Source organism: Copidosoma floridanum, unplaced genomic scaffold (genome assembly GCF_036245765.1).
Source record: "Copidosoma floridanum isolate Cflo_tuat_1 unplaced genomic scaffold, Cflo_Japanese_pri ptg000004l, whole genome shotgun sequence".
In the NCBI taxonomy this organism is placed as follows: domain Eukaryota; kingdom Metazoa; phylum Arthropoda; class Insecta; order Hymenoptera; family Encyrtidae; genus Copidosoma; species Copidosoma floridanum.
This window is the reverse complement of record NW_028321881.1, coordinates 28,479,155-28,492,529: the sequence shown is the minus strand read 5'-3', so window position 1 is coordinate 28,492,529 and position 13,375 is coordinate 28,479,155. Positions and strand designations below refer to the sequence as shown.

Here is a 13,375-nt window from a genome sequence, read left to right as displayed (position 1 = left end):
TCGGTTTGGCAGTAGCAAAGTCACTCCAATTTTACCTGGGTCTTCTCTGGTTTTAGCAGCCTCTTAGATGGCTGCTGTAACTTTCTTTTTATTGGTGACTGCCTCCAAGCCTAGCACCTCCAAGGTAACTCTAGGTTTCTTGGATTGTACCTTTTCTGCGGTACCGATAGCCAGTGAGATGGCCTGCGTCAACTTCTCCCTGTCTTTGGTACTTTTGACGAGCTTCACTAGAATACAACCAACCTTTGTGCTGCGTATCCTAGTAACTTCAGCGCTGCAGTCTTTTGGGTTGACAACGTGACAGAATGCTTTCAGTACTTCCACGTATGACTTTCCTTCTGCTGATTTCGCAAGGACGACCTCGTTTCTTTCCTCTGCCTTTCTCAGCTTCTTTATTTCCTTTTCTGGCCAATTTTTGTATAATTCTCATTTTTAGTGTAATAATTATCATTATTGTTATTATTGTCGTCAATATTATCATTATTATTATTACAATTTTTATTATTTTTTTTATCACTATCATAAGCATTATAATAATCTCAGACGTCATTATAAGCATTATCACAAAAATTTTAATGATTTATACATTTATTTTAATTATTTGTATGAGTATAATTGTCACTATAATTATTATTATTATTATTATTATTATTATTATTATTATTTTTATTACTAATATTATCCACCCTATTATAATTATTATTCTCGTCATTATCGTTATTATTATCATAATGATAAATATTACTGTTACTAACTTCATTTTTTTTATTTTGATTATTGTTATTGTTATTATTATCATCATCATTTTGATCAATATCATTGTTATTATCATTGTCTTTCATATCATTGTGATAATCAATACTATTATTATCATGATCATCATTATCATCATCGTCATTATTGTCATCGTTACAATCGTCATTATTGTAATTACTACAAACATGTTTAGTATCGTTATTTTATTATGGCCATCACCTTTATTATTACTATCATTATTGCACATTACTCTTACTTTTAACATTATTATTATTATTATTATTATTATTATTATGATTACAATGATGATCATTAATATTATAATTATCTTGATTATTATCATTGTTATTACTGTCCATGTCATTATTTTTATTTTATTGTTTATCATCTTTACTATTATTATCATTGTTAATGTTATCAACTTTTTTGTTATTATAATTATCGTGATTCTCTTTATTATTTTTACTATAATCCTTATTATCATTGCTGTCGTCGTCATTATTTTTATTATTACTATTGTCTTTATTATTCTTATCATTATTATTTTTATCATGATCATTATAATCATAAATGTCATTGTTATCGTTACTTTAGCCATTGTTTTTGTTATCATTATTCTTATCAATATAATTATTATTTTCATTTTTAGTCTTGTTATCATTATTATCATTACCCTGTTATCTCATTTTTATTATGATTATTATTATTATTTTTAATATTATTATTATTATTATCATTATTATCGTTATTATTTTTATATAAGAGTATTTTGACTGTCATCGTAATTCTTATGAGGGCATGTAGACAACATGTTTCTTATAATTCTTAAGTATTCGTAGGACTGCTATTCTTATTCTTTAAGCATGAATGCTTTATCAGAAGACTTTTAGAGAACACTATAAATTTTTGTATTTTTCGAACAATAAAGATTTCTTATTACTGTATACAAAGATTTTCAATATACCAATTAAATGTGCACAAAAAAGAGCTTTATTTATTTGTACGGATTGAAATATTATTAGAATATGTACTGGTTTCTTTACATAAACTCTGATGTTGTTGCGTCCTTATTAGGATTTCTAAAATTTAATATTTTTAACATTTCAATAATTTTTTTCATGTCTTTTATGATCTCAGCTATCCGGAAACTCTGGCGCAGACACAACGCCTATTTATTAAGAACTTATCTTTATTTGAATTTATTTATGTAAATATTATAAAAAAGCTTTTTACACTTGTTACTACGGTATTGATATTTTTTTGCGATTGTGAAGCCCTTGGATGGAATCCTTCAACGAAATTTTTTTAGTTACATCCACATTTAACACTTTTCAATGCGCTATAGTCATACGTATAATTGATAGTTTTAAATATTTTTGAGACGTCAGGTTTTTTCCAAGCAGATTTTCACGTAAGTGAACGATCGTCACAGGGACATAACATACTAATATCATTCCAATCGTTTTGGTATAAAAGTTTTTTATCTCACTTGCTCTTAATTTTTTTAAAGTCCCCACATCAACAAACGCATGAACGCTTACAGTGGACGATGGAATGACTGTGTCCTCATTTGACGTGAAATTAAGCAACAAATAACTTTTTCTGGGTCGCAAAATTCCCAACATGAAGAAAAAACTCATACACCACTCGGCCGGAAAAAAGCACATCACAGTCTGCATATTTGTCACCCTGGACTATACCCTGGGTGATAATGTAAACGCGGAGGAAAGCATACTACTTTCCCGTCTTGTAATGTTGTATACTATTTTTGAGCCAGAAGGCAGATCTCAATATACTTCGGTTTTTGGGTCACTAAAAATAAAAAATGGTTTATAATTGGTATTAGTTCTGTTATACGAAAGGTATTCGTCTCAGCTTTTCTTTTTCTTGTGTTTATCTCATGGATTATGTTTGATAACTTTTTTGTTATTTTGGAGGGACCGATTCTTAAAGAATCTAGTTTTTCCCTATTTAGTTTATCATCGTCCTCAATGGAGACTTTTTCTTTTACATTAAATGTGTGATCTTTGCAGTTTCATCGAATAAAAACTTATTGTATGTGTGAGTTCATAGTGGTTTTTTTCTAATTTGCGACCGTTTTTAAGGTTCTTTCCTTTTCCAATATTTCTTAGTTTATCTGATAAGAGTTTTATATCCGTGCCATCCAGTAGATATTTTGGTGCGTAACCAGTTACTGAGTGTTTTGTTGTATTGTATTTTTCTGTACATTATTGTACTATTATTGTCCACAATTTTTTGTTATGACGTTCGTTTATTTTGCATCTTAATTTTCAAGTATCGTTTGGTTCAATCTTTGATAAGTCTATTCGAAAAGGGTGCATTTACTGCTGTAAAGATGAGTTGTACGTTCTTATCTATTAGGTATTCTTAGAATTCTTTTGAATTTATTCGTGGGTGTTGATCTGTAAGAAGCACTTCTATATGATTATTTTTAATTACCTTTTGTGTCAGCTTGATAAAATTATTTGGACTTTGAGTCGTTAGCATTACAATAAAATTGTATCTCAGAAAACGGTCCATCTGAAGGTGTAAATATTCTGTTGCTGATCAGGATCCTCCAAAACCACCGATGGGGTCTATTGATACTATCTTGTGGTCGTGTTGCTGGTCCATAGTATTACATGAATCCAAATGTCCCTTGTCCTCTGGTTTCATTTATTATGCATGTTTCACATTACTTACATATTTTTGACATATTTTTTAAGTTTATTGCAGTATATTGCGAGCCAATTTTTTCTTGCATCTGTTTGATGCCTATGTAGCACTAATTTTCGTGCACTGGTCTTATGAGGTTAATTCTTTTTCTTCACATTTCTATAATAGATGTTATTTTCTTACTCTAAACTTTGGTTATTTTTCTTTAAGTCATCATTTGTCTCTTGGTCTGAAATTATGTCCTTTTATCTTATATCATTTATTATCTTAAGTTACTTATTGCTGTTATATTCTTTGGACTCCAATACTTAATTTTGGCTTCGGCAAACAGCTTTAATGTTTTCTTTGCGTGGTATACATTTTTTTCAAAATCGTACTGCAATAAGTAGTACGTCAACCCACCTAGTTCTTCGTCTGTCCTCGCTTTTATGTTGAGTTTTTCTAATGGCTTATGATCTACATAAACCATAAAATGCCTTACTATAAGCCAGTGTTACCAGTATTTAAATGCTTTTTCTTAGACTAAACATTCTAAATATATGGCTTTTTTTTGGACTTCAGTTTTTTTTTTTTTTTTTCAAATATGCCACTGGCTTATCCTTTCTATCTGGTTGTGTTTGTTTAAATATTACTTCAATACCCTTTACTGATGCATCTGTGTATATTTTAATTGGGAATTCGGTCGCATATTTTTAAGATTGGTTGAGAAAACAACATCTTCTTTATCTTTTTGAAGGCGTTTTTACGTTGCTCAGACCTTACAATTTTTTTTTTCCTTAGAAAGTTATGTAGTGGTTCCAATATTATTGCACTTCCTGATATACATTCATGGTAGAAATTTATCTTTCCAAAAAATTGTTTTATATACTATTGTATTTTAAGTTTTGGGAAATATCATTTAACTATTTATATGGAGATCAAATTCTCTTTCATTGGCCTTACTGATTTATTTTGTATTATGTGGCCAAGGTATTTTGCAGAGTCTAAAGCAAATGTACATTTCTTGAAATTCAGCCTGAATCCTTCTTTTATTATGGCTTCTAAAACTTAGTGTTCTTATGTGTTCTGAATGCTCTTTGAAAGATGATGAGAATATTAAAATATTGTCAATATAGTTTACTGGGAATGTTGTAAGTCTGTATTTTCTTAAGATGTTGCTTAGGATTCTTTGAAAAATTGCTGGGGATGTTTTCAGTCAAAACGGCAAGCATATCCATTGAAAGGTTCTATCCTGAGTAACAAATCTCGTTTTATTCTGTCTATGATTCGTAAAGGGATTGACCAGAAAGCTGAGTTTGTATCTAGTATTGTAAAGTATTTGCAGTTTTTCGTTTTTATCATTAAGTCATCTATTCGAGGGAATGGTTCTGCTTGTGGTACGTTGATCTTATTCAGATCTCGAAAATCTATATAGACCCTGGACTTTTGTTCTTAATCGTTTGTTAATGCTAGTGTTACTGGAGCACCGAAGGGGCTATAAGATTCCTCAATCAAATTTTTCCATAGAAAATCTGCCACTTGCTGTTCAATTTTTTTTTGTCTTCTATTGTACATCCATATAATCTATTACTACAGTACCTGCCTATCACTGAATCTATGCGTGCTTTATAATCTTTTGCTGTTCCTGTATAATATGTATCTCTGGCGAATACTGTTCGGTAATCTTTTATCTTTTTTTCTATCGTATGTTTTTCTTTTTGTCTGAAATGATCGGTTTTAATGTGAGACTACCCTTCGTTTATATTCTCATAAAAATTAACCAAAAATAATATTAGTTTTTCTTTTTTTTTTTTTGTAAAATTTCTAAATTTTCATTTGGAATAATCTTGAGTTTCTTAATCATGTCTAGACCTATTATGAAGTTTTCAAAATCTTTTTTTTTCGATTACAAATATATCCATGTCTCCTTTAGTGTTGAAAATTTTTATTTTTATGCTTGTTAACCCTTTTGTACATTTTACAATATTAGCTGTTTTAAGAAGTGGTTTATTAACATCTTTCTTTTTTAATTTATTTTTAGTAAATCTTGAGTTTATAAACGATATTTGTGAGCCAAAATCGTACAATTCTTTTATTTTTAGTTCATTATTTAATAGAACATTTACTTTGACTAGTGGAGTAATTACTCGTTTTTTTCTCCGGGTTAAGTTCCATTTCAATTATTGTGTTACTTTGTACCATGTCTCCATAATTTTTTCCTTTCTTTGGTTCTATTGTTTTAAACCAACATTTCTCTTCAGAATGGTATCTTATACCTTTCTCGGAGCTCTTACATATTTTAAATGGTTTTTCTTCTTCATTTTTTTTTATTTGATCTATCTTATTATCTTTTATTTTGGTATAGTTATAATTTTTTTTTCTTATTTTGCCTTCATGTTTCCTCACCTTATTAAATAGATCTATACTATTATAATTTTTTTCACGTCATTTCTTTTTATCTTGTTCTTAATAAATTCTGAAAGTTCTAGTACAATGATGTCAATTAATGTAGTAGGGTTTATGGGTTTATTTACCTTCACCAAAAGATGTTCCTTTTTCATTGCGTAACATATTATTAATCCATCCTTATACTTGAAAAAGTGAGCATATGTTACCATGTTTATCCTCTATTAGCAAACGTGGTCAAAAAATTTTCTTTCCGTATAAAACATTTTTTTTACACAATTTTACATTAACATGAAGGTGTACTAGTGGTGAGCTGGGTCTTTCTAAAAATAATTTAAATATTTCTATTTTAATTTTATCCTTTTGTATATTGTATCATGTGCATTCTTTTTTTAAAATATCTTATCACTGCATCACATTAGAGTTTCTACTCATAAACTTTTCTATAATAAATTTTTCTGCAATATGTTTCAAATTTACTTTGTCATCTCTTTTTTTTGTAGAGTCCGTTGATGTTTTGTTTATTTCGATAAATTCTGGATTTTCAACCTGTTTTTATTTTCATTCATTTTCCTCTAAGTATTCATTATCCAACTGTATATTACCCATTTCATCCATGAACACTTTTTTCAAGTCACTTGTCATCTTGGTCCAAATTTTTTTTTTTGACGTGTTCTTGTTAATGTTTGTCTTAGCATCTCATAACTCTCTGTTTTCTTGAATCCTTTATACCACACAATATTTTGTAACTCTAGAGGTACTACAAGCTTTCTTTCACCTTCCGTTTCAATTGTGTCTATACACATTATTTGTCCATTTCTGTGGTTTTCTTGTATCAAAAATTGTTGTTTTATAAGAAAGTTGAATTTCATATGTAAATAAACACAACATATTTTTCTGTAATTAAACGTGATTTTATTTATTGTTTTACTTAACTATTTCCTCTCTTTACTCTATTTACAAATATTATATATTATACGCGATCTTACCTGTAAATAATGAAACGATAATTATTGTTATTCTTTATCCACTTTTCAACTGTCTTGTCCTCTGTTCTATCTCTAAGTCTGCAATGCTCAGCCACGCCTTAAAACAAGCGGCTACGTAGTGCTTCTATGTCTCAGCCTTTCGTATGGACTTTCTGTGCTCCTATTGGGTCACATACTTACTCTACGTTTGATATTCTCTTATCTCCCTATGACTGTATTCTTTAAGTGGGCGTATGGCAAACTAAATTCAAATTAATGAAACGGTTTTTTCTTTGGATACATACACGCATACATCCTTCTATATTATATAGTTAAATCTGTGTGGCGTTTCACATGACCCTCCCACTGCTCCCACTGGCCTTCCAAAGGCCCCTAACAGCTCTCCCACTGTTTACCTACCGACCACTACAAATTAAGAAAAATTCCATCTTGTTTTTACGTTATTTGAACGTAATTTATGTTGGGTCAAACCCCTTCCACTGTTATCCCCCAAACCGCTTCTCCACTGTCCCTTTACATAACTTTTTTTGTTTCCCACTGCCCTGCCATAATTTTCCACACGATTTTTTTATTGTTTTAATGCATCTTTATTGTTCACATTTTTTTTTTTATAATTTGACTGTATAGTATAAACTTCTACCTTACACTTTAATTTTTATTAAATTTCTTACACCACCCAGGAGGAAAATAGACACGTATCTAATACATACAAACAATATACGCAAAAGTAAAGAATAGTTAATTAAATAATTATAAATATTGTAAAAATGGTAAAATAATGATAAAAATTTTTTTATTAGTGAGTATAAAGTCTATTGATAACAACATTGTATAGTTTAATGAGTTGTGCATGCCATATAACTCTCGACTGCCCCCTGCAGCACACAAAACGCCCCTTACCGTCACTCCTTCACAATTTAATTTTATCTTATTTCTACTTGTTTTTCACCCTATTAACATTAGATTAAGCCCTCTACTGATTTTTACACGATTTTTTTTATTTTTAATGCAATGCGATTGTCTGCATATAAGGTTTTTTTATAATTAATTACATATAACATGAACTATTGTCCTATTTTTATTTAGAAAACATTTGCATGTACTTTCTCAAAAAATGTTAGCTTTTAAAAATAAATTATTTATTATGTTAGAAAAACTTCTTTTAGAATAAAAAATTTTTTCATTAACTTCTCCACACTGCCCCAGAAGCAAATAGATGCACTTTATACATACTAACAATATTAATAAAAGTACATAATAATTGATCTAAAATGTCTATGAATATAGTAACAAAGTTAAAACTTTTGTAAGTTAGTATAAGGTACTTGGTGTGCTAATTTTTTTTTGGGTGTGGAAATTTTACCCTATTTATATAACTTACTTTTGCAAACCATATTATAGAGTGCTCTAAAACTACGAAAAATTAATTTTTTAATACCTTTAATTATGAAAAATTACTACAGTTTTTCAATGTTACTTTTTTAACCCCACACTGTACTTGTCCCATTTTAATAGTCGTAAAAAATGATTTAAATATATGTATAACAAAAACTTTAATTGATTTTTACGAAATTTTGGTACAAATGTGTAGTTTACTCAAAAATCTCTTTTCAAACAATGTTTTTTGTAAGCAATCATTCTCTCTTTCTATTTCAATAAATATCTGATTTTTTAACATCTTGATGATGCTACGTAAAGTTGAACATGGAAAAACAAAGGGTTCTTTAAGTATAAGCCAACATTATCAAAACTTTGACCTTGAGATTTCGAGGTCAAAGTTTCAATAATATTGGCTTATACTTGAGATAAAGTTCATAGAATGTAAATAAAAAATTTTAATACTATGTAAACAATTATTAATCTTTATAATAATATTTAATATACATAATTTTGTTACTTCTCATAGAATACAGACTAAACTACTTTTAATGGAAGTTAAAGGTCAATAGGTACCCCTAAATATTAAAGTATTTATGTAAATGAAAAAGAAAATGAATAAAAAATAAAACTCATTAACAATAAACAACAATATTTAATATAAAAGTATCTTTAGTACTAAGGTAAAGTACCCTCTATTCGGACACATAATTTTAGGTAATCCACTATTTCTAAATTCACAAAGAAATAAGCTGTTTTTGCGAAAAAGACGGTTGACATATAGATAGTAAAGAAATTTTTCTGTCACTTAAAAGAAAAAAAATTCATTGTGACCGTGTGATCATTTTTTAAAATAATTATAAAGATTTAGTCTCAAAACCCCTATATTCGGACAATGCATTTCTAAATAGTCCGAATATAGGTCCCGTTACGACGTAGTAAAATGAGGTTATGGCAGATCTTCATATACAGTTATATTTGACTTTAATGGCTTGAATTTGTTAAACAAATGCAAAAAACAAATTATTATTGTATTTTACTACATAGTATAACCATTTTTTTGCACTTTTAAGCAAGTGAATTGCTGGATTATGTGTGTCCGAATATGGGGTACAGTTTGAACCGTAGTATCTAATTTCCGGACAGCAGCCAAACACAAAAAACCTCGATTTGCAAGAAAAACATTTCGTTTAATGAATTATCAAATTAATTCGACGTATGTTGTAACTATCCTAAATCAATTCGATACTGTAGATTACAAATAAATTTTTTCGTTCTGAAATTGTAAAAAAATTATGTAATTATCGCTGCTGTCTGGATATAGGTCCGAACAACACTTTTGTCTAAATACAGAGTACTTTACCTTATGTTGGAACTTATTTTTTTGTGAGTTAAATAATTATATATCATTTACCTTTATTATAAATCACCCTTGACTATTTACCACAGACCCACTAAACATTTTATGACAACCATAATTAACTTATCTAAAAAGTATTAACTTTATTTTTCGTGTAATTATTGTTATTATTTATACAATTTATGTATTTGAATTGAAAAAAATTTTTTTTTTTTAATTTCAAATCTTTTGCCTTCTACCTCAAAGCCAACGAGAAAGATTATAATTCACTAATTGGGGGTTGGCGCGCGAAGCGCGCTGAAGGCAGAGCCTTACTAGTATAAATATATATATATCTCCAGAGTAAATGCTTGTTTGGCACATAATGAAATTGCAGAACGTTTTATAGGGGTGCGCCTGCTAACAGAACCTTTATTATACCATGTGTAATGTCAAGAAACTGAAGTAAGAGAGAGCAATCAATCGCGCATACATGATACCCTTGGTTTTAAGCTATAAAGAGAGTATACGGAGCAGGGATTTTGTATATAAGATGTTAGGCTATATATCTAATTTGCTACGAAAACATCATCTAGTGCACGGTGTATGACGAAAGGCTCTTTCAGCACAGAGAGAGAAAGAGAGAGTATCTGACATATAACTTGACACTTTTGCCTCTTTAAACAAGGAGGGAGCACGATGGTCTACTTTTCAATACTATACTAATAATTTTTATACACTAGTTTAATTGTGAGGAATCTTCTGCCTATGCGTTTATACGTTTTTAGGGCTTTAAAAAAAACTTCTTTTCCACAAAAACAGTTAATTTGTCAAATCGTGTATTTAACTAAATTTAAAGATCATCGCATTTTTGATGAATGTTAATTCCTGAATAGTGAAAATTGTTCCTCTAAAGCGTACATACTGCGTGTTTTCCATGTTTATTATTTTTTGTTGAATTAGAGTTTCGTTTATGTAAATTATAGGAGTGTTGTAATTGGTTATCAATAAAACTAATTTTTTTTTTTTTTTTTTTAGTTTTCTTAGCTATTAATTTTTGTAAGTAAAGTTTTCGGCTACTTCTTCTGCTTATCTTGTTACCCGTCCACGGTAGAGATTTTTAGTGCTGGTATTATTTGAACCTTGGATCTTTATTTATACACTTTTTATTTATTAACTGTGTTATTGTGTTTTTGTCAATTGAGAAAACATCACTCTAATAAGCAGTTGCTAGATTGAGAATATCCACTATTAAAAAAGGACAAAGGTGAAAAATTGCTTTGATAAGCAGATTTAAGCTAGAAATACACTGACCACTTTAGTCAGCAGATCTAATGGTAAGGTGTACATCTGTATGTGTAGTACAAAAGATCACTATCTTTCACTTTTTTACTACTATTTAATACATCTTTGTTATATAATTTCTTATTTGTTTATTTATATTTCTTATGTCGGTGAACTTTTCTTGTTTGCTTTATTGTGTATTTATTTATGTACTAATATTTTTAGTATCTTTATTTACTTTTTTTTTTTTTTCAACCATACCAAAATGTAGCATACATTATGCTCTCTGCCAAGGCACAGCACATACATGTCCACACCCACTACACTATGTGGAGTGTTACATGTAATCCATTAACATGCTTCTTTAAATGGTGTGATTATCACTATCATTTAATCTTGCCTTCAATTAGGGACTGAAGATTGTAAAGTGTAGTTTTATGCTACTTTTCAGACTCTGGGACCAGCAGACAGTTTAACTACTTGTTTGTTACAAAGAAGATGAAGAGAGAATATTGCATAGAATAATTGTGTTAACATACCTTTCTTACCTGTAGCAACTTCGAGTACTGGGCAACTTTGGTAACTGGATTATTGGCAATTATTAACTATTTATTTAAATAACTTAAGCTTTTTTTTCTATTGCTTTTGTATAAATTCATCTTATATAACTTCTACAAAAAAAACCAGAAAAAATTTAACTTGATAAAAAAAGTTAATCAAATTTATCAGAGAAAGTTAAACAAAAACTACTAATAAGCTTTTGCACTTGGTGAGCAGCAGTAGACTACTAACTAAAACGCCGCCCGAAGAAATGCACTTTACGCAAAGCCTTAGTTAAAACTTCTTTGTCTTACACGCTATGGGGCCGGTACCTGCTCACTTCATGTGCTTAGGCATAGCGGCTCACTTTGGTTGTCACTTGATACTTCCGAGAGCCACGAAGTACACAGTCAGCTTTGTTAGATGACGACTTTGATTAAGAGTCTTTAAATTCCATCATTGAGAAAGAGAGAGATAAAATAAAGTAATAAACACAAAGTAGAATAAAATAATATATTTATTTTTTCATGCTAGTCGTTACTTTACATGTACTATACTGGTGATGATAAAATTTAATGTTATTGTTATAAAAGTATGAGTTTTCTACTATCTTCAGCTTTTTTTATTCGTAAAAAGAATGTTTATGATTTCCTAAAAGTTTTAAAACGCATAAGTTATGTTTATATCGTTAAAAGTTATTTTATTATTAAAAATTATGCAATTGCCTTGCTCACAATAAGTATCTTAGTAACAAGTTAGTTTATAGAATCAGTATTAAAAATATATTCATTTCGTGAAATCCCAAAAAAATTGTTGATGACGCATATAAATTTTACATGGAACATAAGTAAAAGGAATAAAAGAAAAATGATTGAATGCATTTATTTACAAAAAAAAAAAAAAAAACACTGCTTGAATGTGGAATTGAGCCCCAAGAATGTAAAACCATCCGCAAAGCAGCATAAGCCATAACTACCTTAGCTATCCAAAGGACGTGTGATATAGCTTTCGAAGTCACATATGTTCATAGATACCCTTCGGAACTTGTCATACAGTTCACAGTAGTAATAATGAATAAAAGTAATAAGCTAGTAGCTATAACCATACTTATCACCTTAAAAGAAAGTTAAAGCTTAATATTTTTCAAAAGTATTACTGGATTTTAGAATTTTAAAAGTACGGGAGGACTAAAAAAAAATGTCTTGATATCATTATCAATCGTGAAATTAAATAACAAGCTTGCGTGTAAGATTGTAAGTATTGAATTCCATTATTTGATTTTCGGAAAATCATGTGGATGGTCTTTCTTGAATTGTCATATGTTCTATAGAACTTTGAAAAAGTAGAATAAAATTTTTCTTAATAAGGGAGTTTACTCGTTAAGAAAATTAATGTTAATAAATTGTTAATATTTCAAGCAAAAATGAATTAGTGGATAAACAACCTTTGATTCAAATTTAAAGTCCCTTTATAGCTTATAAACTGAAATATTGATAATTTGAAGACGATCTGTGGAAGATGTGTAGAACGCCCCATACAAACACGTATATAAAATAAGAACATGTATATATCTTACATAGTTGTATGGAGAGAACTAAGTTTTAGCTACAACCTGAACTGCTCCAATCCTCTTTATATCTTTTTTAGCTTCCCCTTAATTAACGTAGTTGTTGGCATTTATTACGTAATTTCTCATCCAGTTAAATGCAAGCTAACTTTTTCTGCTCCCCCTCCCCAAATCTGCCCCCGACTAAATCTGCCACTCCTCCCCCAGTGCACCACGATATTTTTATTTCTCTTAAGACACTTCATTATCCGTTTTTTTACGTGATCTAACTTAATAAAAATTCGATAATCTCTGCTTTATCTGTTTTTTCTTTTAAGATTAGTTCTTGTCAACCAAATGACAACTTATGACAACTTCATAACCTTCATAAATCCTGTTCAAATCAATACTACCAGTTTGTTTTATATCTTTAAAAAAAAGTAATTCTTAGTTAAAGTGTTAAAAAAATTATTCTATCAATGT

The 13,375-nt window shown here is 29.2% G+C and overlaps 1 protein-coding gene across 2 annotated transcripts in view; it reads right to left on the bottom strand.

Moving 5' to 3' along the window:
* The window catches only part of Tdg (Thymine DNA glycosylase), an 889,072-nt gene that overhangs the window by 28,138 nt on the left and 847,559 nt on the right, over positions 1 to 13,375 (bottom strand). The gene's annotated exons all lie outside the window — the stretch shown is intronic.